Source organism: Sus scrofa, chromosome 14, assembly GCF_054392235.1.
Source record: "Sus scrofa isolate SSC_HxYL_T2T_F1_AM1 chromosome 14, Sscrofa_HxYL_maternal_Yorkshire_Landrace_v2.0, whole genome shotgun sequence".
In the NCBI taxonomy this organism is placed as follows: domain Eukaryota; kingdom Metazoa; phylum Chordata; class Mammalia; order Artiodactyla; family Suidae; genus Sus; species Sus scrofa.
This window is the reverse complement of record NC_139396.1, coordinates 95,854,078-95,881,936: the sequence shown is the minus strand read 5'-3', so window position 1 is coordinate 95,881,936 and position 27,859 is coordinate 95,854,078. Positions and strand designations below refer to the sequence as shown.

General features: G+C 48.2%; 1 protein-coding gene and 1 pseudogene across 1 annotated transcript in view; both read right to left on the bottom strand.

The window, feature by feature from the left end:
- Positions 1-23,496: 23,496 nt before the first annotated feature.
- LOC100526189 (60 kDa heat shock protein, mitochondrial-like) lies at positions 23,497-25,430 on the bottom strand (annotated as a pseudogene).
- Positions 25,431-26,218: 788 nt separating this feature from the next.
- ADAMTS14 (ADAM metallopeptidase with thrombospondin type 1 motif 14) overlaps positions 26,219-27,859 on the bottom strand; it is a 119,654-nt gene continuing 118,013 nt past the window's right edge. The window contains exon 24 of the transcript XR_014828070.1: positions 26,219-27,846. The gene's annotated coding sequence lies outside the window, so the exon portion shown is untranslated. The remainder of the gene's footprint in view (positions 27,847-27,859) is intronic.

The window sequence follows — 27,859 nt, the reverse complement described above, 5'->3', positions numbered from 1 at the left end:
GCTCTGCGTTTGCGTAGTTTGTTCCTGGAGAAAGGATGCGCTATACCAAACCACCCCGAGTCCCTCGGAGAAAGCACCCCCCCCACACACCACCACCGCACCGACATGGGGCTTCCTGGCTCTTTTAGGTTCCAGAAAACTGAAAGGCAGAGGTCAGGAACACACAGGTCACTTTGGAACACTCATCCACACCAACCACTGAGTTCCTAGCAGACCCCGAGCCAGGACGGGGGTACTAGCTATTGAAGAGCACTGAGTGAGCAGTTATACATACTTTATATGTGGTTCTGTATTTGATGCTCCCCAAAGCTTTATGAGGTACAGAATCCTTCCCATTTTATAGGTGAATCTACTGAGTGAGGCCCAGAAAGCTGAACTAGCTTGTCCAAGGCCCCACAATAAGTGAGAACCAGGATCTAAACCCCAGCTGAGTTCTAGAATCTTTGCTCTTATCTGCTGTATGCAGCGGCCTTACAGATGGCAACCTTCACCAAAAGTCGTGATTACAATCCTGAAGGGCACAGGGGTAGCAAAGTGGTGGCTGGCAAGTCCAAGAAGGAAAAGGACTTTATATAAATGTGACCCAGATGCAGCTGGGGCATCCCTGTCCTTTAAGATGTAGAGAAGATGGTCTTGACCCTCTGGGAAGTCCAATGTCAACTTCTGCAAATTGCTTGGGTAGGGGGCTGGCACTGAGGCTTTACATTGTCATGGTCACTTGTGACTCTGAGCTCCTACTTCTACGAACTTAGTTCAGTCCATGGATGGTGGCTCCATACTTAGAGCACTGTCTCCCTACATCAATCCAGATGACCCCATTCATACAGAACTTTCCTGTGCAGCAGGCTTCAGTCAAGACCAGGGGCTAGGAATTCCCATTGTGGCTCAGGGGGTTAAGAACCTGACAGAGCATCCGTGAGGATGCAGGTTCCATCCCTGGCCTCACTCAGTGGGCTAAAGATCTGGCATCGCCAGGGTAGGTCGTGGATGCGGCTCAAATCCAGTGTTGCCGTGGCTGTGTCGTAGGCCTCAGCTGCAGCTCCGATTGACTCCCAGCCCAGGAACTTCCATATGCTGTAGGCATGGACATGTTAAAAAAGAAAAAAAAAAAAAAAAAAAAAAAGATCAGGGGCTAGATGGAGATTTGCTGTGAATCCAGCAAAAGCTTCATGATCAACATTAAATCACTACTAAATCGCCTTGTTTTAAATGTTGTGGCCACTCACCCACTTTTCTGTTCCTCTGGTGACAGCATCTTGTATAACAACTAAGCCCCTTGCCGTCTTGCTGACGTCCCTCTGCAGGAAATGTGGATCCTGCCTTGGATCTGAGATAGGATCTTGCAGGATCTGTTATAGGATCTCGTGGGAGTTGTGGATCCTGTCCTGACTCGGGGTCTTCTATAGGAGCAGGTGCCCGTTCTTGCAGGATTTGTGGATCCCAAGCTGGCTCTGGGTCTCCTGTAGGAGCAGGTTTAGTTGCTTCTTATAGTTGTGGCCTGCTCTCAACCCTAACGACCAGTTTGCCCTGAGAATGCCCTATTTTTTTATTTTTCCAACTTTTTTCTTGTACAACATGCCTAACACAAAATGAACTAACCACCTTCAAGTGTACAGTTCAGTGTCATCAAGAACATTCACAGTGTTGGGCAACCATTACCAGCGTCCATCTCCAGGCCTCTCTTCATTTTGCAAAACAGAAATTCTGAAACCCATTAATAACTCCCCGCTCCCCGTCTTTCCAGTCCCTGGCAATCACCAATTGCCCTTCTGTCTCTCTGAATCTGATCACTGCAAATACACCTTCTTAGTGGAATCATATAATCTTACCCATTTATCCTTCTGTGTCTGGCTCAACATCACTCAGTGTGATGTCCTCAAGGCTCATCTATGCTACAGCATGTGTCAGAATTCCACCCCCCAACATGTCTGAGTTTAATCAATGCAGCCGTTCAGCTCCTTCAGCCTCTGTTCCCAAACCCTCCAGCCCCAACTTGGCCTGTCCAACCTCATCTTGGGGTTGGGCTGAACAGGAGAACTGCATGGAATAGGGTCCTTGCCCCTTAGCAAGTTGTGGTCACACAAATACATCCCACCTCTCTTACGGACAACTTGAAAATTCACACAGTGAGAGTTCCCGTTGTGGCGCAGTGGAAACGAATCCGACTAGGAACCATGAGGTTGCGGGTTCGATCCCTGCCCTTGCTCAGTGGGTTAAAGATCCAGTGTTGCTGTGAGCTGTGGTGTAGGTCACAGACACAGCTCAGATCTGGTGTTGCTGTGGCTGTGGTATAGGCCGGCAGCTGTAGCTCCAATTAGATCCTTAGCCTGGGAACCTCCATATGCCGCGGGTTTGGCCCATAAATAAATAAATAAACAAAATCCACACAGTGAAAAATTCACAAAATGATCTGCTTCCAAAATAAATCCTACTTGTTGACACCAAAGCCCTGGGTCTTAAAGTAATCCTTCTACCTCACCTTTAATTTTTCAGGAAATATTGCTATGACATTAATATTTGCCCCCACAGATTCTCATACTTTTCTCATTCCCTAGCATGTACCTCTTAAGTTTCTTAGCACCTCCTTCAAATCTATTTATTTTGCTTTCTTCAGTTCAAGCTTACTTTTGCATCTCCCTGCAAAATGCTCATGTCACTGCCTGGGCTTTTGCACCCACTGTCACTGCATTTAAAGATAAGATGTTCTGGGCCTGGCTTCTTTTTTTTTTTTTTTTTTTTGGTCTTTTTGCCTTTCCTAGGACCGCACCCGTGGCATATGGAGGTTTCCAGGCTAGGGGTCCAATCGGAGCTACAGCCACCGGCCTACGCCAGAGCCAGAGCCACAGCAACGTGGGATCCGAGCTGTGTCTGCAACCTACACCACAGCTCACGGCAACGCCGGATCCTTAACCCATTGAGCAACATCAGGGACCGAACCCGCAACCTCATGGTTCCTATTTGGATTCGTTAACCACTGCACCACAGCGGGAACTCCTGGGCCTGATTTCTTACCCATGTCTTTTGAGGGTAGATTATGAAACAGAAGCAATCCATCCCAGCCACTCTGTAATCTTTTAGGAGAAATATAAGGGGATTGAGCTGAACCATGTACACGTTAAAAACACTGTGGAAATAAACATGTGATAAGCAAATGGGAAATTGCTATATGGCAAAAACAGAGATGGCTGACCTGTGGTTGCTCAGGATGATCTGACTTCATTTAATGCACACAGCAACCCCTAAGGCAGGCGTGACTATCCACGTTCACAGGTGGAAAATCCAAGGTTTGGAGGAAAAGAAACGTTAACATTCACACAGTCAATAAGCAGTGGGTTCAAACTCAGGGCTCCTCAGTCAGTGCCCTGTACTCTCTGCCAGCTGCCAGCTCAGGCTCACCCCAAGGCCCACTCATCTCCAGACAGAGAAGTGGTCCCTTCTCTCCCTTCCAGCCACTTCCTCCTCTCTTCATCCTAGTTCCTCTTCCCCTGTCTCTTGGATATGGAGCTAGACAGGGTTTTCTGTGACTCCCTGACCCTCTTTAAAGTCTGCCAACAGGGAGTTTCCATCGTGGCTCAGCGGAAATGCATCTGATTAGCATCCATGAGGACACTAATCTTGATTCCTAGTCTTGCTCAGTGGGTTAAGGATCCGGCGTTGCCATGAGCTGTGGTGTAGGTTGCAGATGCAGCTCGGACCTGATATTGCTGTGGCTGTGGTGTAGGCCAGTGGCTACAGCTCTGAGTCGACCCCTAGACTTAATAAATAAATGAATAAAGTAAGTCTCCCAACAGGCCTGCATCCTCTCTCAGTGTTTTAAGAGAGAGAGGGACGGGCACTAGAGCAACTGGAAGCCTCCAGACATCTCACGAAGCACCTGTCAGAATCATCGCTGGCCTTCATGGAAATGGAAGTGGTGACGGGCTTGCCTCCCTTGTCACCTACACGGAGCCACCTTGACCTCAGATCCTGTGCAGGTGGGGGGCCAGGCTGCTTGGGGGGCTGTGGCTCATAAGGTTTGCTTGGTTGTGGCCTCTGTATTCTGCTTAGCAGGGCTCCCTGTCTGCAGCGGCTTAGCCCCCATTTGGGCATCAGGGTAACATCTTCTGGGTATCAGGACACCATGGCCACCCTGGGTCTCTCCTAAGTTTCCCCTTGGCATCAGGCCCTAGAATCTCTCCTCTCCCTAGCCTCTGCTTCTCTGCTAGAAGCATGAAGACAGATTTTCCCTTCTAATTGTCTCTCCTACGGCTCCCTGTCTTCCTTGGAATCCAGTCTCCTTAGCCCTGTGGAAGTCACTGCTGGGTCTGCCCAGATGTTCCCTACCCCCTTCCAGATGGGCCTGAAACTTAGCTCCATCCAACCAGAATGCCCTGGGCACAGTGATGGGTTCAAGGGTTGGGTAAGCATGTGACCCAGCTGAGCTAATCACAGTCTTCCCGTGGGATTTTTCTTTTGCAGGGCAAAGCAATGTTGGTGGTGGTGGTGGTGGATTTTTTTGCTTTTTGCTTTTTAGGGCCATACCATATGGAAGTTCGCAGGCTAGGGGGTCCAATCAGAGCTGCAGCTGCCGGCCTACACCACAGCCACAGCAGCAATGCCAGATCCAAGCCACATCTGTGACCCACACTGCAGCTTGCAGCAATGCTGGATCCTTAACCCACTGAGTGGGGCCAGGGATCGAACCCACATCCTCATGGACACTTGAGGTTCTTAACTTGCTGAGTCACACAGAAACTCCCATAATGTTGGCTTTTGAGTTGATGCCATCATTGGTCATCATTGCTCCAAAGCCATGGATTCAGTCACACCTGATGCCCCTGAGTCTCCCTATCCTTCCCCCATTATATGAGACAGTAAAGTTACTTCTTAATCGAATTGTTGATTTTATGCACCTTTAACATAAAACTTACCATTTTAACCATTGTTAAGCGTACAGTTCAGTAGTATTAAATATATGCTTATTTGGGGGCTACCATCACCACCATCTGTTCCCAGAACCTTTTTCATCTTGCAAAACTGTAACTCTATACTCTATGCAATATCTCCCCATTCCCTCTTCCCCCAGCCCCTGGCGCCCACCCTTCTACTTTCTGCCTCTATGGATTTGATTCTTCTAGGTATCTCATATAAGCAGAATCATACAATATTTGTCACTTCGTGACTAGCTTACCTCACTTACCAATGTCCACAAGTTTCATCCATGGTGCAGCAAAAAAAAAAAGAATTTCCTTCTTTTTTTAGGCCGAATAATATTCCATTGTATGGATACACTTCACTTTGTTTATCCATTCATCCATCCATCTGGATTGTTTTTCTTTTTAACTGTTGTGGATATTGTGGAAAATGCTGTAAGAACATAAGTGTAGAAAAGCAGTTGATTTTTTTTTTTGGCCATGCTTGCAGCATATGGAAGTTCCTGGGCCAGGGATCGAACCTGTGCCACAGCAGCAACAATACTGGATCAAAAACCCACTGTGCCACGATGGAGCTCTGAAAAGTAGTTGATTTTTATATCACATGTGATCAAAGGGATCCTGGATAATCTAAGATCCTATGGTTAGTAAGTGGAGCCTCTGGAATTAGAATCCAGCTCATCAGACTCCAGATTCATGATAAGAGCCCTAGGTTTCCACACTTGAAGCATTTTAATACCCCCATCAGGAATTTGCTACAACTGTTTTTTCTGTTGTTGTTGTTTTGTTTTTTGTCTTTTTGCCATTTCTAGAGCCACACACATGGCATATGGAGGTTCCCAGGCCAGGGGTCTAATCAGAGCTGTAGCTGCCACTGGCCTTCACCAGAGCCACAGCTACGTGGGATCCAAGCCACGTTTTCTACCTACACCACAGCTCACGGCAATGCTGGATCCTTAACCCATTGAGTAAGGCCAGGGATCGAACCTGCAACCTCATGGTTCCTAGTCAGATTTGTTAACCACTGAGCCACGATGGGAACTCCTTGATGTGTTCTTTATAAAAGTTTCTCATACACAAGAAAATACATGGAAATGTTTAAACTGATAATGTTCCTTCAAGTGACACCTAAGTTCATCTTGCACTGCCAGAGTACATTTACCATACTTGGGTAAACACTGACTGGAACAGACTGCAGTTTGAAGATGAAAGAAGCACCCTTGGGACTCTTGGCTTAAGGATACACGTGGGGGCCAGTTTCTCCCTGCCCAGTTTGCTGGCTCAACAATCGGCCCCCTGACCCCACTCCACTTAAACAGATGAGAATAGGCTGGAGACCCATTTTCAGCAAAGGCAGGGGAAAGCTGTGCCCTCCTGGCTAGAACATTAGGATCCCACTGTTGGGACATCCCTCAGAAGCTCTGCAGCACCCTTACAGTCCATGGGAGACCCCACTGGAGCACCCATGGCATGATGTCCAACTTCAGCTTGGACAAACGACAGCAATAGAAATCTCACCACCCTGCCTGCTCCAACATCAATCAGCTCTGTCCCTAGAGCCACAAAGATCAAGTCTTTCCCTCTTCCTCTGGCCATCTAATGCTGCCCTTGTCAGAACCCTTTTATGACTCAAACCACACCTCCTTTCATGTATTTATACCCTTTAAAAAAATTTTGGATCTGATTGCATTATCTAGTACTCCCAGAGAATCATGCTAATTAATAATGATAGAGAGCATTTTATTTAATGGGAATGCCTTTCACTTTAAGCATGAGTTGAAATATTCACATATTCATAAAGTTAGGTCAAGAAGTGTTCTTTCCAGAGTTCCCATCGTGGCTCAGTGGTTAACGAATCCGACTAGGAACCATGGGGTTGCCGGTTTGATCCCTGGCCTTGTTCAGCCGGTTAAGGATCTGGCGTTGCCGTGAGCTGTGGTGGGTAGGTCACAGGCACGGCTCAGATCATGTGTTGCTACAACTGTGGTGTAGGCCAGTGGCTACAGCTCTGATTAGACCCCTAGCCTGGGAACCTCCATATGCTGTGGGAGCGGCCCTAGCAAAGGCAAAAAAAAAAAAAAAAAAAAAAAGGAAGAAGAAGAAGAAGTATCCTTTCCTGCTATATAGCACAGGGAACTATATCCAACCACTTGTGATAGAAAAAATAATATGAGAAAAAGAATGTATATATTTGCGTGACTGGTACACATTGCTGTATAGCAGAAATTGACAGAACATTGCACATCAACTATAATTCTTTTTATAAAAGGCAATATCCTTTAACTCTTAAGTGTGTAATCCTTACCTAAACTTTATGAGGTAGATACTATTGTTATGATGGTTTCATAGATAAGGAGCTGAAAAAAAGAAGTAACATGTTCAAGGTCATATTAACAATTAACAGTCAGGATTAAAATCTGGCAGCTTGAATGCGCAGAGTCCATCCTCTTAACCCCACAGTAACTCACCATAATAAATTCCACGTGGTAGATGTTATTAGCACAATTTTATAGATGAGAATTCAGAAGAGAGGTTAAGTGATTTGTCCAAGGTCAAACAGCTCCCAAGTACATCCTTCTCATGGGTTGATAGGGTTTCTTAGCATTTACCTCCCCTGCACGCTGGGTTAATTTCTTCTGCATGCTGTGTGATTTTTCTCAAATCTGTCTTCCATGTCACTGCCTTGGTTTTCTATCATGTCAGCTATACTCTTGACATCCCTTTACTCATTAACTCTGCAGTGGTATTATTTTTGTCCTTGTTTCTTTTCTTAGTCTCCACTACCTCCTTTTCAATTTATTCTGTTGCTTTGTCTCAACTTCAGTCTCTTGTTTCAGAATTCAAGTTGTCTTTAATTTCTTGGGAACGCAAAACATTTCCTATTTCGTATTTTCTTCTGTTCCCGGCTGTGTTCTGCCAGATCGTAACACGTCATTTTCCCCTTGCATGCTCTCCTCCTTCTGTCCCTCTCCTTACTTCTTTGATTCCTTCCACCTTCCCTCCTTTCCCAGAGAATTTTTGCATAAGGTACCCTGTCTGTTTGCTTTCGATTAATCTGGATCCGGAGAGCCTCTAGCCAAGCCCCTCATTCACACAATAATGTGTTTTGTCGATTCTCCTCTTTGTTTACCTGGACCCTGTGTGCAGCCTCCTCTCTGAATATTAGCTTGAAGATCCTAGTGTCACCAGTTTATATTCTCCCCATTTCCTTCTTCAGCTGCCTGGGACAGTAGGGTTGCAGAAGACCGGATCCTGGGAAGCCAGTAAATCAACTGTGTTCTCTTCATCCGTAATTTTTCTTTGTTCTTTTTTTCTTTCTTTCTTTCTTTCTTTTTTTTTTTTTTTTTTTGCTTTTCAGGGCCACACCCATAGCATATGGAGGTTCCCAGGCTAGGGACTGAATCAGAGCTGTAGCTGCTGGCCTACAGCATAGCCACAGCAATTCCAGATCTGAGCCGCATCTGTGACCTACACCACAGCTCACAGCAATGCCAGATCCTTAACCCAATGAGCGAGGCCAGGGATCCAACCTCCTCATAGATACAAGGTGGGTTTGTTTCCACTGCGCCGCCATGAGAACTCCTTTTTTTCTTTTCTTTTTGGCCAGGTCCACGGCATGCGGAAGTTCCCCAGGCTAGGGATCGAACACACACCACAGCCGTAACCAGAGCCACAGCAGTGACAATGCCGGATCCTTAACCCACTAAGCCACCAAGGAACTCCTAGTTTTTCCAACATAAACTTTTAACTTTAGAGCTGTTTTAGGTTTACAGAAAACTTGTGAAAATAGTTTCCATATGTCTCAGACCCACTTACCCCTACTCTTTTTTTTTTAATATAGCAGCTTTATTAAGATCTAATTAACAAACTGTAACTCCACTCATTTAAAGTGTACAATTTAATGGAGTTCCATTGTATTGCAGTGGGTTAAGGATCTGGTGTTGTCACTGCAGAGGCTTAGGTCACTGCTGTGGCACAAGTTTGATCTCTGGCCCAGGAACTTACATATGCCACAGGCACAGCTTAAAAAAAAAAAAAAAGTATGTACTTCAATAGGTTCTTAGTGTTCATAGAGTTGTGCAACACAGTCAATTCCGGACATTCGTCACGCCAAAAGAGAAAGTCTGTACCCATTAGTAGTCACTTTCTATTTCCCTCCAAGCTTCCCTACCCTATGCAACCACTAAAGCATTTTCTCTCTCTATGAATTTGCCTATTCTGATCTTTATATATTAATGGAATCATATAATATGTGCTTTTGTGACTGGCTTCTTTCACTTAGCATAATATTTTCAAGGTTCATCGAAATTGTAGTTTGTGTCAATACTTCACTCTTTTTACGGCTGAGTAATATTTCATTGTGTGCTCATACTATTTTTTTTTTTATAAAACCAAACAATTTATTAGGAAAAAAATTTGTCAACTATAAATGAAAAGGACACTGTGCTATATACCTGAAACTAATACAATATTGTAAATCAACTACACTTCAAAAAAACCCAGGAGTTCCCATCGTAGCTCAGCGGAAACAAATCTGATTAGCATCCATGAGGATGCAGGTTTGATCCCTGGCCTCACTCAGTGGGTTAAAGATCTGGCATTGCCGTGAGCTGTGGTGTAGGTCGCAGATGTGGCTCAGAGCTGGCATTGCTGTGGCTGTGGCTGTGGCCAGCACCTACAGCTCTGATTTGACCCCTAGTCTGAGAACATCCATATGCTGTGGGTGTGGCCCTAGAAAGACCAAAAAAAAAAAAAAAAAAAAAAAAGAAAGAAAGAAAGAAAAGCTAAATTTTTCTGGTCATAATTGTTAGATTTAGGTAAAGTCCATAGACCACATTTTGTTTATCCATTCATCAGCTGATGGACATTTAGGTTGTTTCTACCTATGCTTATTGTGAACCGTGCTACTATCAACATTCACGTACAAGTTTTTTGTGGGCATAGGTTTTCAACTCCTTTGGGTATCTACCTAGGTGTAGAATTGCTGGGTCCTACAATAACTCTATTTTTAATATTTTGAGCCATGGCTAGAATGCTTTCCAAACATTCTGCATTCCCACCAGCAGCGTGTATGGTTTGACTTCCTTCACATCCTGTCAACACGTGTTATCATCTGTCTTTTTGACTGCGGCCATCCTAGAGGTTGTGGAGAGGTATCCCACTGTGTTTCTCATCTTGCATGTCCCTGATGGCTCCTGCAGCTGAGCATCTTTTCGTGTGCTTATTTGACTGTTAGTGCATCTGCTTTGAAGAAGTGTCTGCTCAGATATAATTTTTTTTTTAGAGGGTAGGTGCGGCATATGGAGGTTCCCAGGCAAGGTGTTGAATCAGAGCTGCAGCTGCCGGCCTACACCACAGCTCACAGCAATGCCAGATCCTTAACCCACTGAGTGAGGCCAGGGATCAAACCCACATCATCATGGTTACTAGTCGGCTTTGTTACTGCGGAGCCATGATGGGAGCTCCCATAATTTTGTTTTTAAGAACAAAACTCCTGTTCTGTGTATGAGGATTCTCCCTCCAGTCTGGAACTTTCCTAGTTCTACAGGGGGCACCCTGCAAGGAAAGCCCACCAGCCACTTGGGTTTGAGGGTCCCAGTTATTTGTGCTTTTGGTATAGCCCAGCATTCTCTGAATTCCATTCAGCAAAATCTTTGTTTGCCATCAGAGATTATTAGCAGAGGGTAATTATCGCTTATATGCTTCTTCCCACCAGCTGGGAGAGGGACAAGAGTATTAGCAGTTCTTCTACCTCCATCTGAGAAGCTCTTTATCCCTACAGGAGAAAGTGCCCAGTTAGGAATCAACTCCCAAACCCACAGTCCCTTTCCACCAAGGTGGGGGGAACCTGTGAGGTTGGAGACCTCCCCCCAGTTTTTCTCATTGTACCACTTGTAGGGATCAAAGCACGTGCCTGTCTCTGGAAACTTCATTCAGCTTGGCCCAAATCGTTGCATCTCGCGGTTTATCTTCCTGAAGCATGTGATTTTGGTTGAGACCCTTCTTTGTAACCCATTTCTTGCAATTCTTATTTCCTTTGGGCCATTTGAAGATGCAAAAGGAATTAAAAATAGCAACTGAGATGCTGTCCTGGTAATTGTGTTTCCATTTTTGCCGACTTGGCTGTGAGCGAATTAAAAACCTGGATAAGACTAAACATGTGGAAATCAACTGGGACTGAAAAAAACAAAAGCAACCCTGCCATCATCAGGTTGGGGACAAACACGGACAAAGCCTGCTGCCAAATGAACAGAAAATGCTGTCTTTCCCAAAGTCATGCCACAATTATAAAATGCCATAATCATCCCCTCTCTGTGGGACTGCTGTGTGTTCCTACACGAGCCCCCCCAGAGCGCTGTTGCTATTGTGAGCTGAAGTTTGGACTTGCCATCAGCCTCTGCATGAAGTAGAGCATGAGCCACGGCAGCTGCCGACCCACAGCCCCGCTGCGTGGAGCTCAGGGTGGAGACCAGGAGTGAGGCCCTCTGTGCTCTGGGAAAACTGGAAGAACAGGTCTCCAGGTAGATATTTTCAGGAGAAGATTTTTATGAGCCCCATTCTCGCATCTCCTCGTATCTAGAAAAACACTAGAAGTCCTTCAATGATGACTGATGACTGACTAGTAGTAACTGTCAGGGGACCAGCAGCAACTTCTGTTAAGTTGAGTGCGTGACTGCCCGCAACTCCCCCTTCACCTTTATGACTTAATCTTAATATTCCCCCTTTGCTCTTGGGGGCAGTATTTCAGAGCGATCTGAAACACTGCCTCCCGGGCTGCAGTTAGGTGGACAAAAGAAAAGATGTCATGGTCACCTGTGCGAACAGCCACTCCCGAGGGTGGGCCAGTGAGCCCTGAGGGAACACAGGAAAGCAGATCAAAGGAGTGATGCCAGTTAGCCCACGTCTTCCCATAGAAAGTTTTCTGTACATTCTCCGTAAATCTGGTTATCTGTAAATCTTTTGTTCCTACTATCTCCCCATTGTTGCAAAAACCCATTCTTATTGTTGTTGTTGTTTTTTGTCTTTTCTAGGGCCACTCCCGCGGCATGTGGAGGTTCCCAGGCTAGGGGTTTGATCAGAGCTGTAGCTGCCGGCCTACACCACAGTCACAGCTACGTGAGATCTGAGCCGAGTCTGCCACCTACACCACAGCTCACGGCAACGCCGGATCCTTAACCCACTGAGCGAGGCCAGGGATCGAACCTGCAACCTCATGGTTCCTAGTCAGATTCTTTAACCGCTGAGCCACCACGGGAACTCCCAAAAAGTCTTATATCCTTGCTTCCCCCCTCCGAGCCATTTCTCGGGGCTCCCTGAGATGCTGTCTCCTGGGCTTAAGTCCTAATTTCACTCCCCAAAAAACTTAACTCTCAACTTTGGAGGTTGTATTTTTTTAGTCGACACTATCTTCCTTTATTCCTGGGCTGCCAGACTGCTAACCTGCCCTCACCCCAGGACAGCCCCCATCCCTGGTCAATCTCTACGTCTCCTCCTCCTGCCTGGGAAACAGTCACTAATCCAGATCTGACCCCTGCTTTCCTGCGGCCCTTCCCAAACCCATCAGGGGGAGCCCAGCCCTTAGAAAAGACATTCCCGCTTCCTTTCATCCTTGGCATCCACACTCCCTCACTGGCCGGAGTTAGTACATTTGATTTGGTCGGACCACAGGCTCATCCTCTGCATCTGGGGCTATGAAGGGTGTGAGATGGGTGTAGCCCTGCTGTTCTTCCCATTCAGCTCAGCTTTGCTTTGCCATCAGAGGCACAGTGACTGCTTAGGTTCTTTCTTCCTGCCATTGGGAAAGGAGAAAAACAGTACCTACTAGAAGCTGTTCCAGGTCCGTCCCCCTCCTCTAGGATAGGGGGTGGGCCCTGAATCCCATTCTCCATGCAGGAAGGTGGACAATCGTCCAGCCCCGACCACAGATAGCACTTGGATGAAGGGCCCATGATCAGTGTGCCCATCCCAGGGTCTCTCCTGAAGCCAAGGAACAGCCTTGGTGGTACTGGTCCTGCCGCCCACAGGCTATCTGTCCCCAGGCAGTCCCTCCTCTCTTTGGGCCCCCTGGTCATCCCTCGGCTCACTCAGGCCTCTTCTTCCTGCTTGAATGTCCATGATTCTCAGTTCAAACAATAGAATTCAGTGGGATTCCCAGTAATAAACATCACCATCCCTGCCCAAAGCCCGGTCCCCTGGCTCCCAGGCCTCTCTCTCGAACTGCTAGCAGCATCCACTCCAGACTGGTGTAGCCAGAGCAAAGGGCAGGGGTCTTGGGGGGGTTGGGGCTCTGCTTGCAGTGTCCTGGCCCTTCAAGGTCACCAGACCTGCAGCCGCACACCTAGGACTTGGAGAACCAGGTAAAGGAGAGGAAGGCTCCAAGGCACGATGCTTGCATGGTGGGCTGGGAGGGTCCAGCCCACCTTGGCCCAGCTTAGCAGACCAGACTCAACCCTCAGGTTTTAGGGTTTCCCTTAAAACACTGGAAGCTGCGGAAACACTAGATCCTTGTTCCGCCAGCACAGGCTCTCATTCCCGAGTCCACAGCCTCATGTACAAGATTTGCTTCACATCTGAGAGCCCTGCCCTGGCCCCGCAGGCTGTGCCTTTGTGGCTGCCTCGCTCACTTGCTCGCTCAGCTCCTGAGCTCCCCACCCCCTTATGATCTGCATCCACATAACAGTGGCCTCAGGGCCCTGAGACTAGGGGGCAAGCTCTTGGTTGGAACAGTTGCCCAAGGAGCATTTAGCGCAATCATGGAGCCTTAGAGAGAAGGTTTCGCCCACAGTCACGGATCAGGGAGCGTTTCTGAGTGAAGTATATGTTACCACATGCTAAATTACACACAATTCTCAGGAGGCGATCCAGTTCCACTCACTGCACTAGGTGTTGATTGGCCCCTTGGTTTTATGCAGTGGTCAGATTGTCACCTGACCATGTTCCAGCTCTGCAGTTACTTGGTGAAGTGGAAGGGTTAGCTTGGTGGCTTTAGAGCCAGCTTGAATTCTCATTGTGTGACCTTCTGTGGTTACCTCATTGCTCTGAGTCTTGGCTTCTACAATTGTGTGAGAACTTTAACTAGCTAGAACATTTGATTAATTAGCAAGTGGATTTCAATCCTAGGAGCCCGAGTCCTTTTCTTTTTGCAAATATCATCACTTACTGGATAACTGATGCTGTCCTGCATACGAATTCCAGATGTGTTTTGTTAATTGTGCCATCTCCCTTCGGCTGCCTACATAGAGATGGTTTCTACCCTTTGCTAGCTGTGTGACTTTAGGCCAGTGACTCAACCTCTCTGAGTCCCCATTTCTTCATCAGTGACATGGGAATAACAATAGCACCAGATTACAGCTGCATGTAAATCAATGAAATTAGAACACACCCTCACACCATGCACAAAAATAAACCCAAAATGGCTTAAAGATAAATATAAGACATGACACCATAAAACTTCTAGAAGAGACTATAGGCAAAACATTCTCTGGCATCAACCGTACCTGTGTTTTCCTGGGTCAGCCTCACAAGGCAACAGAAATACAAATTAAAAAAAAAATGGTACCTAATCAAACTCAAAAGTTTTATACAGCAAAGGAAACCAAAAACAAAACAAAAAGACAGCCTATAGAATGGGAGAAAATGTTTGCAAATGATGCGACCAACACAGGCTCAATTTCCATAATATACAAACAGTTCATACAACTCAACAACAAAACAATAAACAGCCTAACTGAAAAATGGGAAGAAGACCTAAAGAGACATTTCTCCAAAGAAGACATCCAGATGGCCAACAGGCACATGGAAAGATGCTCACACCACGTGGCATAGGTCACAGCTGCAGCTAAAAAAAAAAAATCTTATGTTTCAATTATTTCTAGAATCCCAATATCAAGTATTTGTAGGATTCTATGATTCAGTAATTCTGAGATTTCATTATCCTAAGATTCTCTGGCTGCAGGAAGGGAGACCAAAGTCCCCCTTTCATTACCTTGTGAGTTGCCACCCGGGCAGAAGGGAGAGAGAATGGGTCAGTCCAGCCTCTGAGCACCCAAGAGCTGGGGTAGGTTGGGCATCCATCTCATCCACGCCCATACCAGCCCTCCAAGGACCACCCCCAGCCCCCACCAGCCTCTGCACCCTTCCTGCACTGAGACAGCCCCAGGGTAGGCTTTGGTGTTTGCTTCCCAGAAGGTGTTTGGGGGGTGCTGGCAGCTCTGGAGCCTTGGCCATGATGGCCTTGGTGGGCTCTGATTCATGAGGGGCTGGCCCAGGAGGCCCACACCCTCTCCCTCTCCCGTCACTTGCCCGTGGGGGCCAGAGACACCTCCAGGTGGGTGCTGCCCCACCATAATGTCACCCAAAGGTTCCAGGCCTAAAATAAGCTGGCGGGGGCAGGGGGTCTGAGCAGATTGGGAGGCCTCACCGAGGAACTTGGCATCTGGGCATCGCCGATGGTGGGGCCAGAGTGGAGGTGGTGGTGGAGGGGGCTCCGCAGGCTCCCCACAGAAGAACTTCATCCTCTGCTCATGGCGGTGTGATAGAGGTGGGGCTGGGGACTGCGGGTGTCCGATGGATGCCTTCTCTCTGCCCTTCTCCCTCCAGGCAATAGCCAGAGCTGGTCTCTTCCTCTCTGCCCAGCTCCCCCAGGCAGAGTCTGCAGGAGGCCCTGGCAGCAGCTGGACAGTTCCCCCCACCCCACCCCTAGCCAGGCCCTGTGGCCTCCCCGATCCCCCAACCCCGTGTGTCTCTCCTGCCCCTGCCATTCCAGCCTCTCCCTCACTTTGGGCTTGAGACTCCTCTGACAAAAGGAGCCACCCAGCTCTGCCCTAAGCCTGCCATGTGTCCCTGAGAAGGTACATGCTTCTTCTCTGGGCTGGTGTCCCCATCTGTAAAGCTGAGGGTCCAGGAAATACTTAGGCTCCTTCCAACTCCACAAAGGCTCTGACTCTGGGAACAAGGTGGAGTCTCTTGCAGGTACCCCCGTTCAACTTCTCAACACAAACACTTGCCACGTCAACAAAGATGCTAAAGTGGAAGTGATTTCTCTGCTGAAACCCCCATATCAGGGTGGGGTCTCAATGGGCTAGGATCTCTGTGGAGAGTCTGGTGTCTTCCCCAGTGTTTCTGTGACTTCCTGGAGTGAGTGAGTGAGCGAATGAGTGTGTGTGTGTGTGTGTGTGTGTTGTGGGGTGCTGCCTGCTCAGCTCCTTATTTTCTGCTCCCCCACCCCCACCCCTCCAGGGCTGTGCTCACTCTTATCTTCACCCATGCATCCTTTCGTTTTTCCCAATTTCCACCAACATAAACGAAAATCCTGACTTCTGCAAGCCAAGCCCTTAATTAGGGTGGGTGGAGGGGGGTGGACATTCCCAAAGGATTGCAGGGACAGCACTGCCAAAAAATTAATTAAGAATTGGTCACATCAGGCAAAGTGCCTCCTAAAAGCCCCCAGCCATTCTCCCCAGCTCCCGCTGCCATCTGTCTTTGCTGTTCCCCCCACCCCATCTCCACAACCATTTTCTCTCTGCATGAAGGGTGCTCTCTGTGGCTGCAAAGGGCCTCACCTTTTCTCAGTGCCCCCAGCAGAGCAGACCTGCTTAACTCAGTGATACAAATTCTGCCCTTCGACTAGAAGGCAGAAGTGTTTACAGTCACTGTTTTTGGTTTCTTTTTTTTTTCTTTTTTTTTGGTCAATAGTGATAACTGATAGGTTCCCAGGAGGATGGAGACAGAGCCCCCACCACCACCCCCCCCCCCTGAGGACATGGGTAGGGCCCAGCACAAGATCTACAACCTTTCCCAGGATGTGGAGCATAGATTAACCACCTACAAGGATTATCTGCTCTCTGTCCCAGGACTCAACCACCTACCCCTCCTCAGGCCTCCCCTCCTCCTTCTTCGTCGTTCCTACCACACGTTTCCGCCAAGAACTCCAGGCACAGAGCCCTTATAATCTCAGCAGCTCCCCAGGGTCAGGGCTGGCTCCATCTTGAGCCCAGCCCGTGCCCCTCGGATGCCTTAATAAACCTCTTTTGCTTCACCAACTAGGCCTGGCGCGTTGCTCCCTCAGCAAACCTAACAATTACTCGATTAAAGCCTCCTGAGCTTTCTTTCGTGAGCTCCCCTAGTTCCATTTAGAATGGGATGAGATTTTCATACATTTGAATCCCAGAGATTTTTTTTCTTTCATGCAGCACCACGCTGAAATAAAGCGCAGTCCTGCAGTTTGGGCCCCAGGGAAGCGGGAGATTCATTAGCCCGCGACTTGGTAGGAGTCTCGTGCCAGACTGGCAATATTCAGCGTGGGTGGAAAGGTCAAGGAGGGACTGCCCCTCCCCAGGCCAGCGGGTTGGGACCCACTCACCCTGGAGCCCCAGCCCTCAACACCCCCTTCCCTGCTTGCCGACTCCTGTACCCCCAGCAGAGGTCACCCCAGTGGCTCCTGGCTTTGGGTCCCCTGGGAGCTCCTGGGAAGATCTCTAAGTTCAGAGAAGGCTCCAGGTGGGGAGCTGGAGATGCTGCAGGTAGGAGGCACCCCCTCTCCCCACTGCCGACCCAGCAAATATCCCTCGCCTGCCCCCACCTGGTCCAGGGGACTTGGCCAAGTCCCTTCACTCACCAGCCTCCTAGGCGTAGGGCCCAGATGCTCTGGGGCCAAACCCTCACTTGGACTCACCTTCCAGCTCTGGATGCTTTCTTTGGGCAGTTTCCTTTCTCAGGGTGTCAGTGTCCACGTCTGTAAAGTAGAAGAATAAACAGAGAATGAGGGAGTTCCCTGATGGCCTAGTATGTTGGGGATCTGGTGTGGTCACTTTTCTGTCATGGGTTCGATCCCTGGCCTGGGGAGTTCTGCATGCCGCAGATATGGGCAAAAAAAGAGAGAGAGAGAGAGAATGCGATTATTTAGTGAAAGCTCCTTGCAAACTGGCCCACTGCTGCTGTCAGACCTAAATAGAGTATCAGCAAAAAATATCATCCCGGGCTTCTGGGTCAGGGGTCCTGCCAGGATTTCCCTGTGGCTCTGATCCTCTGCTCCCCTGCCCATGGCATTCCAGGTAAGAAATCCATGAACCCTCCCAGTTCCCATAGTCTAAAGATTTCTGGGGCTCCTATAGACATAGAGACTTGGGAACCCACTGCCTCCAGCCTTAGGTCCACCCCTCATATCAGCCCAGAGGCAGAATTTGGTTCCAGCACAGATCGCTAGGAGGAATCCAGTCCTAATGAGCGTTTGGGATTTCCGAAGATTTTGTAATAGTGTGGGTCCCAGGGAGGGGCTCTGTTGTTAAACCCCCCAACTCCCTACCATCAGGCTCCCTGCCATCTCTCTCCTCCCATGGCCACCTCCCTTCAGCTCTCACAAAAGCACTGGTATTACCCTCACTCACAGCCACTCCCAGCATTGGGCAGTCTTTGTCCTAGGGCACCCCTGCCTTAAAACAGCATCCCCCAAAGTGGCATGACCAAGGGTCCTCCCTAAGAGGCAGCTCTATTTGTCGGGAATGGACATCCCCAGCATCCCCATGTAGCTGAAAGCCTCTTGCCTATGCCTTCCTTCTTCCCTCTCAGCCCCGACACTGTGAACTTGCCCAAGTCCACTGCCATGGCTTCTTGGTGGACACAGCCACCTCTGCTCAGAGTCTCCCTGGCCATGTTCCTGGACTTCAGCAGCCCAGAGTGGGACAGCCTGCTGGAGATATTCTTGGCCATCCCCAGATCCGCTGCATCTGCTGCGTGGGACCCCCATCAACACTCTCCTGGTGGGAGGCTGTGGGAAGGGCTGGGGGAGGGAGGAATGAGGATGGTAATGGCAGCTGACCATGTGCACACACTGTCCTAAGGGCTTTGCAGGTATCAAAAGTAGGTATGGGATACATGCAGAAATAAACCATTTACGCCTCACACTAACCCAGTGAAACGGGTTATTATTATCCTTCCCATTTTGTAGATGAAGCAACTGAGGCTCAGAGAGGTTAAATAACTTGCCAAAAAATCACACAGCGGGTGATGAGTCGGAGCTGGAACCCAGGCGGTCTGGTCTCTGCTCTTTTCCCCTCAAGGCTCCTGAGGCCACGCCCCCATCATCCCCCTCACCAGGGCCTATGCTCCTCCCACCTGCATGGATAACACCTGGAGCTTAGGTGGGACAGAGGGTGGGAAGCCACGGGCCTGAGAGGAGACCTGAGACCTGCCAGGAACTGCATAACCATCGGCAAATCTTGACTCCTGACCTGTCCCCTGCCACCACTGGTTTGGGAGTAGTCATTTGCTGTCTCTCTGGGCCTCAGTCTCCCCATTTGCATAAGGGGATCAGACATTTCTACACATTCTCCTGCTGCTCATCTTCTCTGCACTAAAGGCCTAAGTAGCTGAAGGCCTGTTATAGATCCTACAGTGACGGGCTCCTCCAAGGGGACACTGCTTCCAGCTGTAAGACCCAGTGGGTCCCCACCCTCTTCCCTGGCTTCTTGGTTACCAGGGACCAGTCCCCACGGAGAATCTAGGGAGCCCTCTAGGACCTTGACAGGAGGCAGAGAACCCACCACCTCTGTGTAGGCCTGTTTATCCTGCAAATGTTGCATTTATTTTTTTTTAACTTTTTCCTTTTTTTTTTTTTTTTTTTCTTTTTAGGGCCACACCTGCAGCATATGGAGGTTCCCAAGCTGGGGGTCGAATCGAAGCTGCAGCTGCTGGCCTACACCACAGCCACAGCCATGCCAGATCCGAGCCGCGCCTGCAATCTACACCACAGCTCACAGCAACGCCAGATCCCTGACCCACTGAATGAGGCCAGGGATCAAACCTGCATCCTCATGGATACTAGCTGGAATCGTTTCCGCTGCACCACAACAGGAACGCCAACTTTTTCTTTTTTTGGCCATGCATGTGGCATGCAGAAGTTCCCAAGCCCGGGATCAAACCCATCCCACAGCAGTGACCCAAGCCACAACAGAGACAATGCTGAGTCCTTAACTGCTAGGCCACCAGAGAATTCCAAATGCTGCATTTATGGAGAGCAAGTCCTACCTTCATGGAGCTCATGGTTATGGGGGGCAGACAGGCCTTATTCAGTCACCACTGAGATCAAGTCACAAGTGCACCAAGTTCTCTGAAGCAGAGGTCGGAGCATCCCCTGAGGATGACCAGCAGGGCCTTGGCAGCCATGGGAAGGGTTTTCGTCTTCTCCTTAAGTGCAATGGAAGCCCCCAAATGGCTTTTAGCAGGGCCCTGTGAGGTAGAACTGGACCAGCCCTCAGCCCCCAGCCCCCTTCCCCAACTCCCCTGTTGGTCTCTTTAATGTTATTCATCATTAGATTTTGAGAAACAATAATAACCCCTCATTTGCTAAGCACTTTCACAGACACTGTCTCCTTTGCTCTGAGTCAATCTTGTGAGTTGTTCCATATTCTTCCCATTTTGCAAATGGGGAGCTGAGGCTGGGAAGGAGGTCGTGGCTGGGCAGGCTGCACACAGGGCCAGAGCTGGTGTGGGGCCCGGCCTCCCTCCTGCCTCCCTGAGCTTGTCCCAGGACGCTGAGCTTGGGCAGGCGCCCTCTTGCCCCCATTGCTCTGGGGAGGGTGAGGCACTGCCAGCCCCGGGTGGTCCCCCTGCCCAGGGAGCCCTGGCATCAGGAACAGATCCTTGGCCTAGGAGAGGAGAGCTTGGCCTGGATGCCTCTGGCTGTCCTTACAAGTTCCTTTCAGCATCATGCAGCCAGGACTCCCAGAGGCCTCTGGGAGGCAGGGGGTGAAGGCAGAAAGATACAAATATGGATCATGCCGCTGCTCCAGCAGCCTGCAGCTGAGGTATGTACGCAGAGACACAGCTCTCAGCACCTCAGGGAGTGATCAGCAATTCTACAGATGAGAGTCTGAGGCTCAGAGAGGTTAAATAACTTCCCCGATTCCACCCAGGTGGCAAATGGTGGTGCTGGGAATCAAAAGAATCCCTGTCCAAGTGGGGGAAGATGTTTTCCCCAGAAAAACGGTGCAGCGTGTTGAGACACTGGGTGACAGACGTCTCCCATTACCTTGATTATGTGATTAAAATTATGTGTATATGGGAGTTCCTGTTGTGGCGCAGTGGTTAACGAATCTGACTAGGAACCATGAGGTTTCAGGTTCGATCCCTGGCCTTGCTCAGTGGGTTAGGGATCCGGTGTTGCCGTGAGCTGTGGTGTAGGTCGCAGACGCGGCTTGGATCCTGCGTTGCTGTGGCTGTGGCGTAGGCCGGCGGCTACAACTCCGATTTGACCCCTAGCCTGGGAACCTCCATATGCTGTGGGAGCAGCCCAAGAAATGGCAAAAAAAAAAAATTGTGTATATGTATATATATGTGTGTGCGTGTACATATATATATATATATCTCCTGAGATATACTTTGCATATAAGAAAATTCACTTTAAAATGTATGTGACCAAAGTGTGTAATCACCACCACAATCAAGACACAGCACCTCCATCCCTCTACCAGTTCCCTCACAACCACTCCCAGCTAACCCCCGATCCCACCCCCGGCCCTGGCAACTATGATTTGTTTTCTGTCCTCACGTTTTCTCTTTTCCAAGATCTCCTACTAAGGGACTCGCCCGGTGTGTTGTCTTCTGGGCCCGGCTCTTTCACCCAGCAGAACAACATGCAGATCTGTGCGCGCTGATGCTGCCCATAAGCCTGAGCGTTTCATGCCTTTTCATTGCTAACATTCTGTCCGATGGATACACCACCGTGTATTTATCCATTCACCATTTGGCACGTATTTGTGTTGTTTCCAGTTGAGGGCTCTTTTGAAGATAGTTCCTGTGGATATTTGCCTATAGGTTGTTTTGTGGGTAAATGTTTTCATTTCCCTCATGTGAATACACAGGGCAGCCGCTGCTGATCTGTAGGTAAGTGTATGTTCAACTTTATAACAAACAGTTCAGATGCTTTCCTAAGTGGCTGTACCACTTTGCATTCCCACCCAAATGTATGAAGGCTCTAGTTGTCCAGCATCCTCCCGACCCTTGATGTGGTCAATCACATTAATTATAGCTGTTCTAGTGGGTGTGACATAGGATCTCTTTGCAGGTTTAATTGGCCTTTCCCTAATGACTACTGATATTGAGCATCTTTTCCTGTACCTATTTGTCATTGTATAGCTTCAATAAAGTGTACAACTTTCTTGCCCATTTTTTATTGACTTGTTTGAGAATACTTTATGTATTTTATTACAAGTCTAATATCTGATTATGATGTGAAAAGATCTTTTCCCAGTTTGTGGGTTGTTTTTTTTTTGTTGTTGTTGTTGTTATCTTTTCATTTTCCTACCACTTTTTGAGGGGAGAGGTGCACCCGTGGCATGTGGGAGTTCCTGGGCCAGGGATCAAACCCACACCACAGCAGTGACAACATCAAGTCCCCAACTGTTAGGCCACTAGGAAACTCCTTACCACTGTCTTTGGAAGAGTGGAAGTTTTTATTTTTGGCCAAGTCCAATTTGTCAAATCTTTTCTTCTATGGCTTGAGCATTTAGTGCCATCTTTGCCTAACCCAAGGCCACAAGGATTTTTTTAAGTTTAATGGGTTTAGCACTTACCTTTAAGTTGATTATCCATTTTTTTCTGAGTCAATTTTTGCCTATGATATGAGGTGGAAGTTGAGGTTTATTTTTTCCCCATATGGACCATAATTTTCCCAGCACCATTTTATTGAAAAGACTATCCTATGCTGATTGAATCACCTGGGTACCTTGTTGAGAACGGACCATGGTTGTGTGGGTCTATCTCTGGATGTTCGATTCTGTTCCATTGTTCTATGCATCTTTTCTTATCCCAATACCATACCGTCTGGACTACTGTAGCTTCGCAGTAAATCTAAAATCAACTGGTGTAAGTCATCCCATTTTGCTCTTTTTCATAATTGTTTTGGCTATTCTAAATCCTCTTTATTTGCACAAAAAGTTTATAATCAATTTGCCAATGTCACTTTTTAAATTTTACATAATTTTTGTCACACAAAGGTTGTCACATAATGAGATATTTCTCTACTCCGTACAGTTATTTATTCTTCCTCTCCACAGAAAGGCGCTTTCTTAACTTCTCATCTGGTGATGGCAAGTATTGAAATCCTGGTTTTAACAGAAGAGTAGTAAAAAGGCCTCAGAGATTTAAGTTGAAAGCAGTACATTGGTACATGGCTCCTGTACTTATTTATCAGGAATGTGCAAATGTCTTTATTCAAAAATACCAAAAACATTATCTACAGGCAGAGACGATGACAGCAGTAAATCATCTGATGTTGTCACCTGAAACTAGTAACTGATGGCTACAAGTGATTTTCTTTTTTTTTTTTTTTTTGGTCTTTTTGCTATTTCTTGAGCCGCTCCCGTGGCATATGGAGGTTCCCAGGCTAGGGGTCGAATCGGAGCTGTAGCCGCCAGCCTACACCAGAGCCACAGCAACGTGGGATCTGAGCCGAGACTGCAACCTACACCACGGCTCACGGCAACGCCGGATCCTTAACCCACAGAGAAAGGGCAGGGACCGAACCCGCAACATCGTGGTTCCTAGTTCGGATTCGTTAACCACCGTGCCACGACGGGAACTCCTACAAGTGATTTTCTTAAACGTCAGCCAGACTTTTCCCCAGTCACCTCCTTCAGTGGACCTCTCTCGAAGTTATGAGTGAGGAACACGGCCTTGGCTTCCTCTCACGGTTCGTCAACGTCGGTAGAGCACCGTTCTGGGAATTAGAACATGCCACCCCCCACACCGCCTCCCATTCCACCCATTCCAGGATCCTTCTCTTCTTTGAGAATTTCTGTGACACTACCTCCACTGTAGTTAACAGAGAGGCCACTCCAGAAGCCTCCAGTAACACAGTTCTTACACCCTTAGTTGGATCAGTGATTCCTTTTTCCACCATATTCACAGCACCTCCAAGCAGAGCAACGTAACCCACTTCTGAAGGACTTTGCAAAACGTTCTCAACTTTCAGTGATCCTTCACCACCTGCACTCTTAGCAATGGTCGCTGCAGGAATTTGAGTGCTTTTAAAAATAATTTCTATACCAACATTTTGATCTTCAGTGGCCCGAGTTATTGAATCCAAAGCTGGAATTCGCCAAAGCAGAGCATAGCCCCTCCCAGAACAATGCCTTCTTCAACAGCATCTCGAGTAACCTTCTTGTGCAATTCTTTCTTTTCATCCACTTCAATACCACCTGTCCCACGAACCTTCAGCAAAGCTATACACCATCTGAGAGTTTTACCAGAGGGTCGTTCAGTTTTTCCTTTCCGCATTCACTAGTTGGGATATCTAACTGCTCCATGATTTCTTGAATGTGCTTTTCAATTTGAGCCCTGTCACATTTTCCTTTTAAGAGCATAGCATCATCGCTGGTCACAATGACCTCTCTGACTTTTCCTAAGTCATGAGGATTTAAAGCTTCAAGATTTAAGTCCTTCTCCAAATACTGCACCACCAATAGCAATAGCCAGGTCTTTAAGCTGGTTCCTCCTATTGTCGCCAAAACCTGAAGCTTCCCCAAGCCCATGGTATGGGGAATTCCCGAGACCAGGGATCAAACCTGGGCCACAGTTGCAGCCTGAGCCACAGCTATGGCAATGCTGGATCCTTAACCTGCTGCACCATATGGGAACTCCTCAAAACCCGAAGCTTTGACTGCTAAGACCAACTTTCAGCCTATTCAAAACAAGTGTCCTTGGAGCTTCTCCATCCACATCTTTAACAATTAGGACCAAGGGCTTACAGTGAACTTCGGTAACAATGGACCAGACACTAGCAATTTTTTTTTCCCACAATAGAACACAGGCATCTTGGGAATCACGTTTCTGAACTTTTGATATATTAATAAAGTCTGAAGAAATATAACTTCTATCAAATTTCATGCCTTCGATAATTCCTAATTAATCATTCAGTGTTTTTCCATCCTTTACTGTGATAACACCACCATTTTCACTGCTTCAGAAATGATGGTGCCAATTTCTTTGTCCCCATTTGCAGAAATTGTAGCAACCTGTGCGATTTCTTCAGGGGCTGTCACAGGTTTAGACTTCTTCAGTTCAGCAATTACAGCATCACCAGCTAATCCCGCACCTTTCCTGATTTCCACTGGATTGGCGCCTTTGCCAATCTTCCCAAATCTTTCCTTGGCAATAGAACAGAATAGCAGTATGGTGCCACTCCCATTTGTGTCACTGGTAACATCTTAAACAAGTTTAGCACCAGTATTTTTATATTTGTCTTTTTAAGTCAATAGATTTGGCAACAGTCACACCATCCTTTGTCTCTCTGGGACTCCCCCAGCTCTGTTCAATAATCACTGTCCTTCCCTTCAGCCCCATAGTAATAGCTACAGCCTGGGCTAAAAGGTCTATACCTTGAAGCATTAAGACTCAGGCATCTGCACCAAATTTCATATTTTTGGTGTAAGCCCGAGTGAGATGAGGAGCCAGTGCCTTGGATACTGGCCTAATCTTGTAAAGGACTGAGGATGGTCAAAACATTTCTGCGGGGCCAGAAGCATGGCGTGCAGGCAGCGAGACAGGCAGCAGTGGTGAGTGAGAAAGCTTGCCAATGCAAAAAAAAAAAAAAAAAAAAACCAACAACGACAACCCTCTGCCGGAATTCTGAGTGGAATAGCATTAAATTTACAGGTCATCATGTGGAGAATTTGATTTCTTAATAGTATTGAGGCGTTTGATTCATAAACACAGTCCATCTTTAATTAGAAACTCTTACATTTCTCTCAGCAAGGCTTTCTAGTTTTCCATGTGCAAGTATTTTGTGCCTGATACACTGTAAATAGGCCCTGCTTCCTTAATTTGCCCTCTCAAACTTGGTCAGAGCCCCAAGGGATGCTCTCAAGGGTCTGCTGTCCTGCCCCAGCTCTTTCCCATGTGTGTCCAGTGGAGGCCCATGGACGAGAGCTGGTGAGTAGGCGATGACTGCCCTTGTGCATGGGGCTGCCCACAACTCCAAAGTCCCACACCAACCTTTAAAAATGTGCTACAATTTCAGGAGTTCTCCTGTGGTGCAGCAAGTTAAGGATCCAGCTTTGCCACTGGCTTGGGAAATTTTGTGTGTGGTGGGTGCAGCCAAAAAAAAAAATAATAATAATTTTTACGATTTCAGTTGTATTTTCTGCCTCTCTGTAGGACACCTTGTCCCATGCTCCACCAAAGGAGGAAGAGCATGTGTGCCCTCTTTCTTCTTGGAGGGACCTGTCACCCTCTGCAATTTAGTTTGCTTGCTTCGCAACCTCAGTCCCCGATGGGCTAAAAGAAGTTTGACTCGGTAGATTATTGGCTTTTTCTTATTGTTACCGTAGGACTTATATTCTCTTGTAGTTTCCTACATCCTAAGTGAGGTATTGGTAACTCAGGGCTGTGGCCTGGGTTTTCAAGGCCAACAGTCCCCACAGGGGTGGAAGGGCCACAGAGACAGCGGAACTAACCCAATGACCAATGTCACCGCTGGGAGATACTCTCATTTATCACCATTGTGCCTTGTGATTTCTGGCCACCCTGTTTTCACAGGTGGGCAAGGCAAATGCTTTCACCAACACTTTTCAGATGAGCAGAAGGGCTCAGGGGCCCTCAGACGCTTAAAGCCCAAAGGCTCCATAGCACTGTCTCACCCCCACACTGGACTCTGCAGGGCCCTAGAGCTCAGAGGAGGTTCCTTGGGTCTGGCTGCTTGGTCCCCCTGCCTCAGCTGGAGCGCTGCAGTGCTGCTTTGAGATGTTAAGCTTCTGCCAGTGTTGACTGAACAAAGGTTCCAATGGTGTAGGATTTTTAATTCCTGATCCTAACGCTGCTGCTCCTTGTCCTGATGATGGCAGCTGATCGAGGTCAGTTCCTGGAGTACTAGGTGAAGGACTCTCAGGGGGAGAATGCAGGGATGGATTGGCCATGTCTGCTGTGGGCAAGATTGGGGGAAGCCTTCACATGTTCCCATGAAATGTGCCAGGACTGCTGTTAGAAACAGGGCGCTGGGGCTCTTAGAGGCCCCCACTCTGACCATACGACCCACCACGGTAAGGACTACACTGCACTCGGAGGCCCATGATCTCCCTCTCCCCCCAGCCTTGCAGGCTACACTCTGGGTACCCTGGCCCACAGAAGCCCCTGCCCAAACAGTCCAGAGTGCAATTCTAGGGCTTGTGCTAGCATCTCCCTAGGTCAGCCCCCCTAAGGTGTGACAAGTATGCACCCCTAGACCCATGTGTAGAAAGGGTAGTTTCCATGGGAAAGCTATTTGCACGGAGATGTACACGGAGCTTGGACTTGAAGGCTAGACACACGCAAGTACGTGGGGTCCTGGAGGGGGTCTCTGTGCCCTTGTCTTGGGTCCCAAAAATGTCACGGAGGGGCCTATGATACACTCATTGAAAGAGTATGGTAATGGATTAGTGATGTCTGACATGGGCAAGGGGTGAGGCGTGGATTGGTGGTTTTAAGTCACCTGGCACCTTTCACGTCAGCCCTCCTGCGCAATAACATGCATCATATTCCCTCTGCCTCCTTTCCGGCATCCGTGTCCTCCATAGATTTTTCCAGGGAACAAGCACTCACCGCCTTCCAAGGAAGCCACACCCTGCATGTTTGAACAGCTCTGCTCATACTAGAACACCCTTCCCTATGCAGACCCCCAAACTGCCTCCCAGGGGCTTCCACCTCTCAGACCAAATTCTGGATGGTGACTTGCCCAAGGCCACCCAGCACTTGGCAGAGGAGCCTAAGTGAGCCCCCAGGCCCCCAGCCCCATTCTTGCCTCTCCGCCCTGAGCTGATGCTCAGAAGAGTGGGGCTGGTGTGGGAGTGGGGGAGGCTGAGAGCCAAGGCTTCTTGTGGCTCCAGGCCCTCCTGGTCCACCCCCAACCCCAATCATCTTACCAGCTCAGCACATAGAGCTCTGGCTTCGCTGTCCCTTTCCTCTAAAACAGAGAG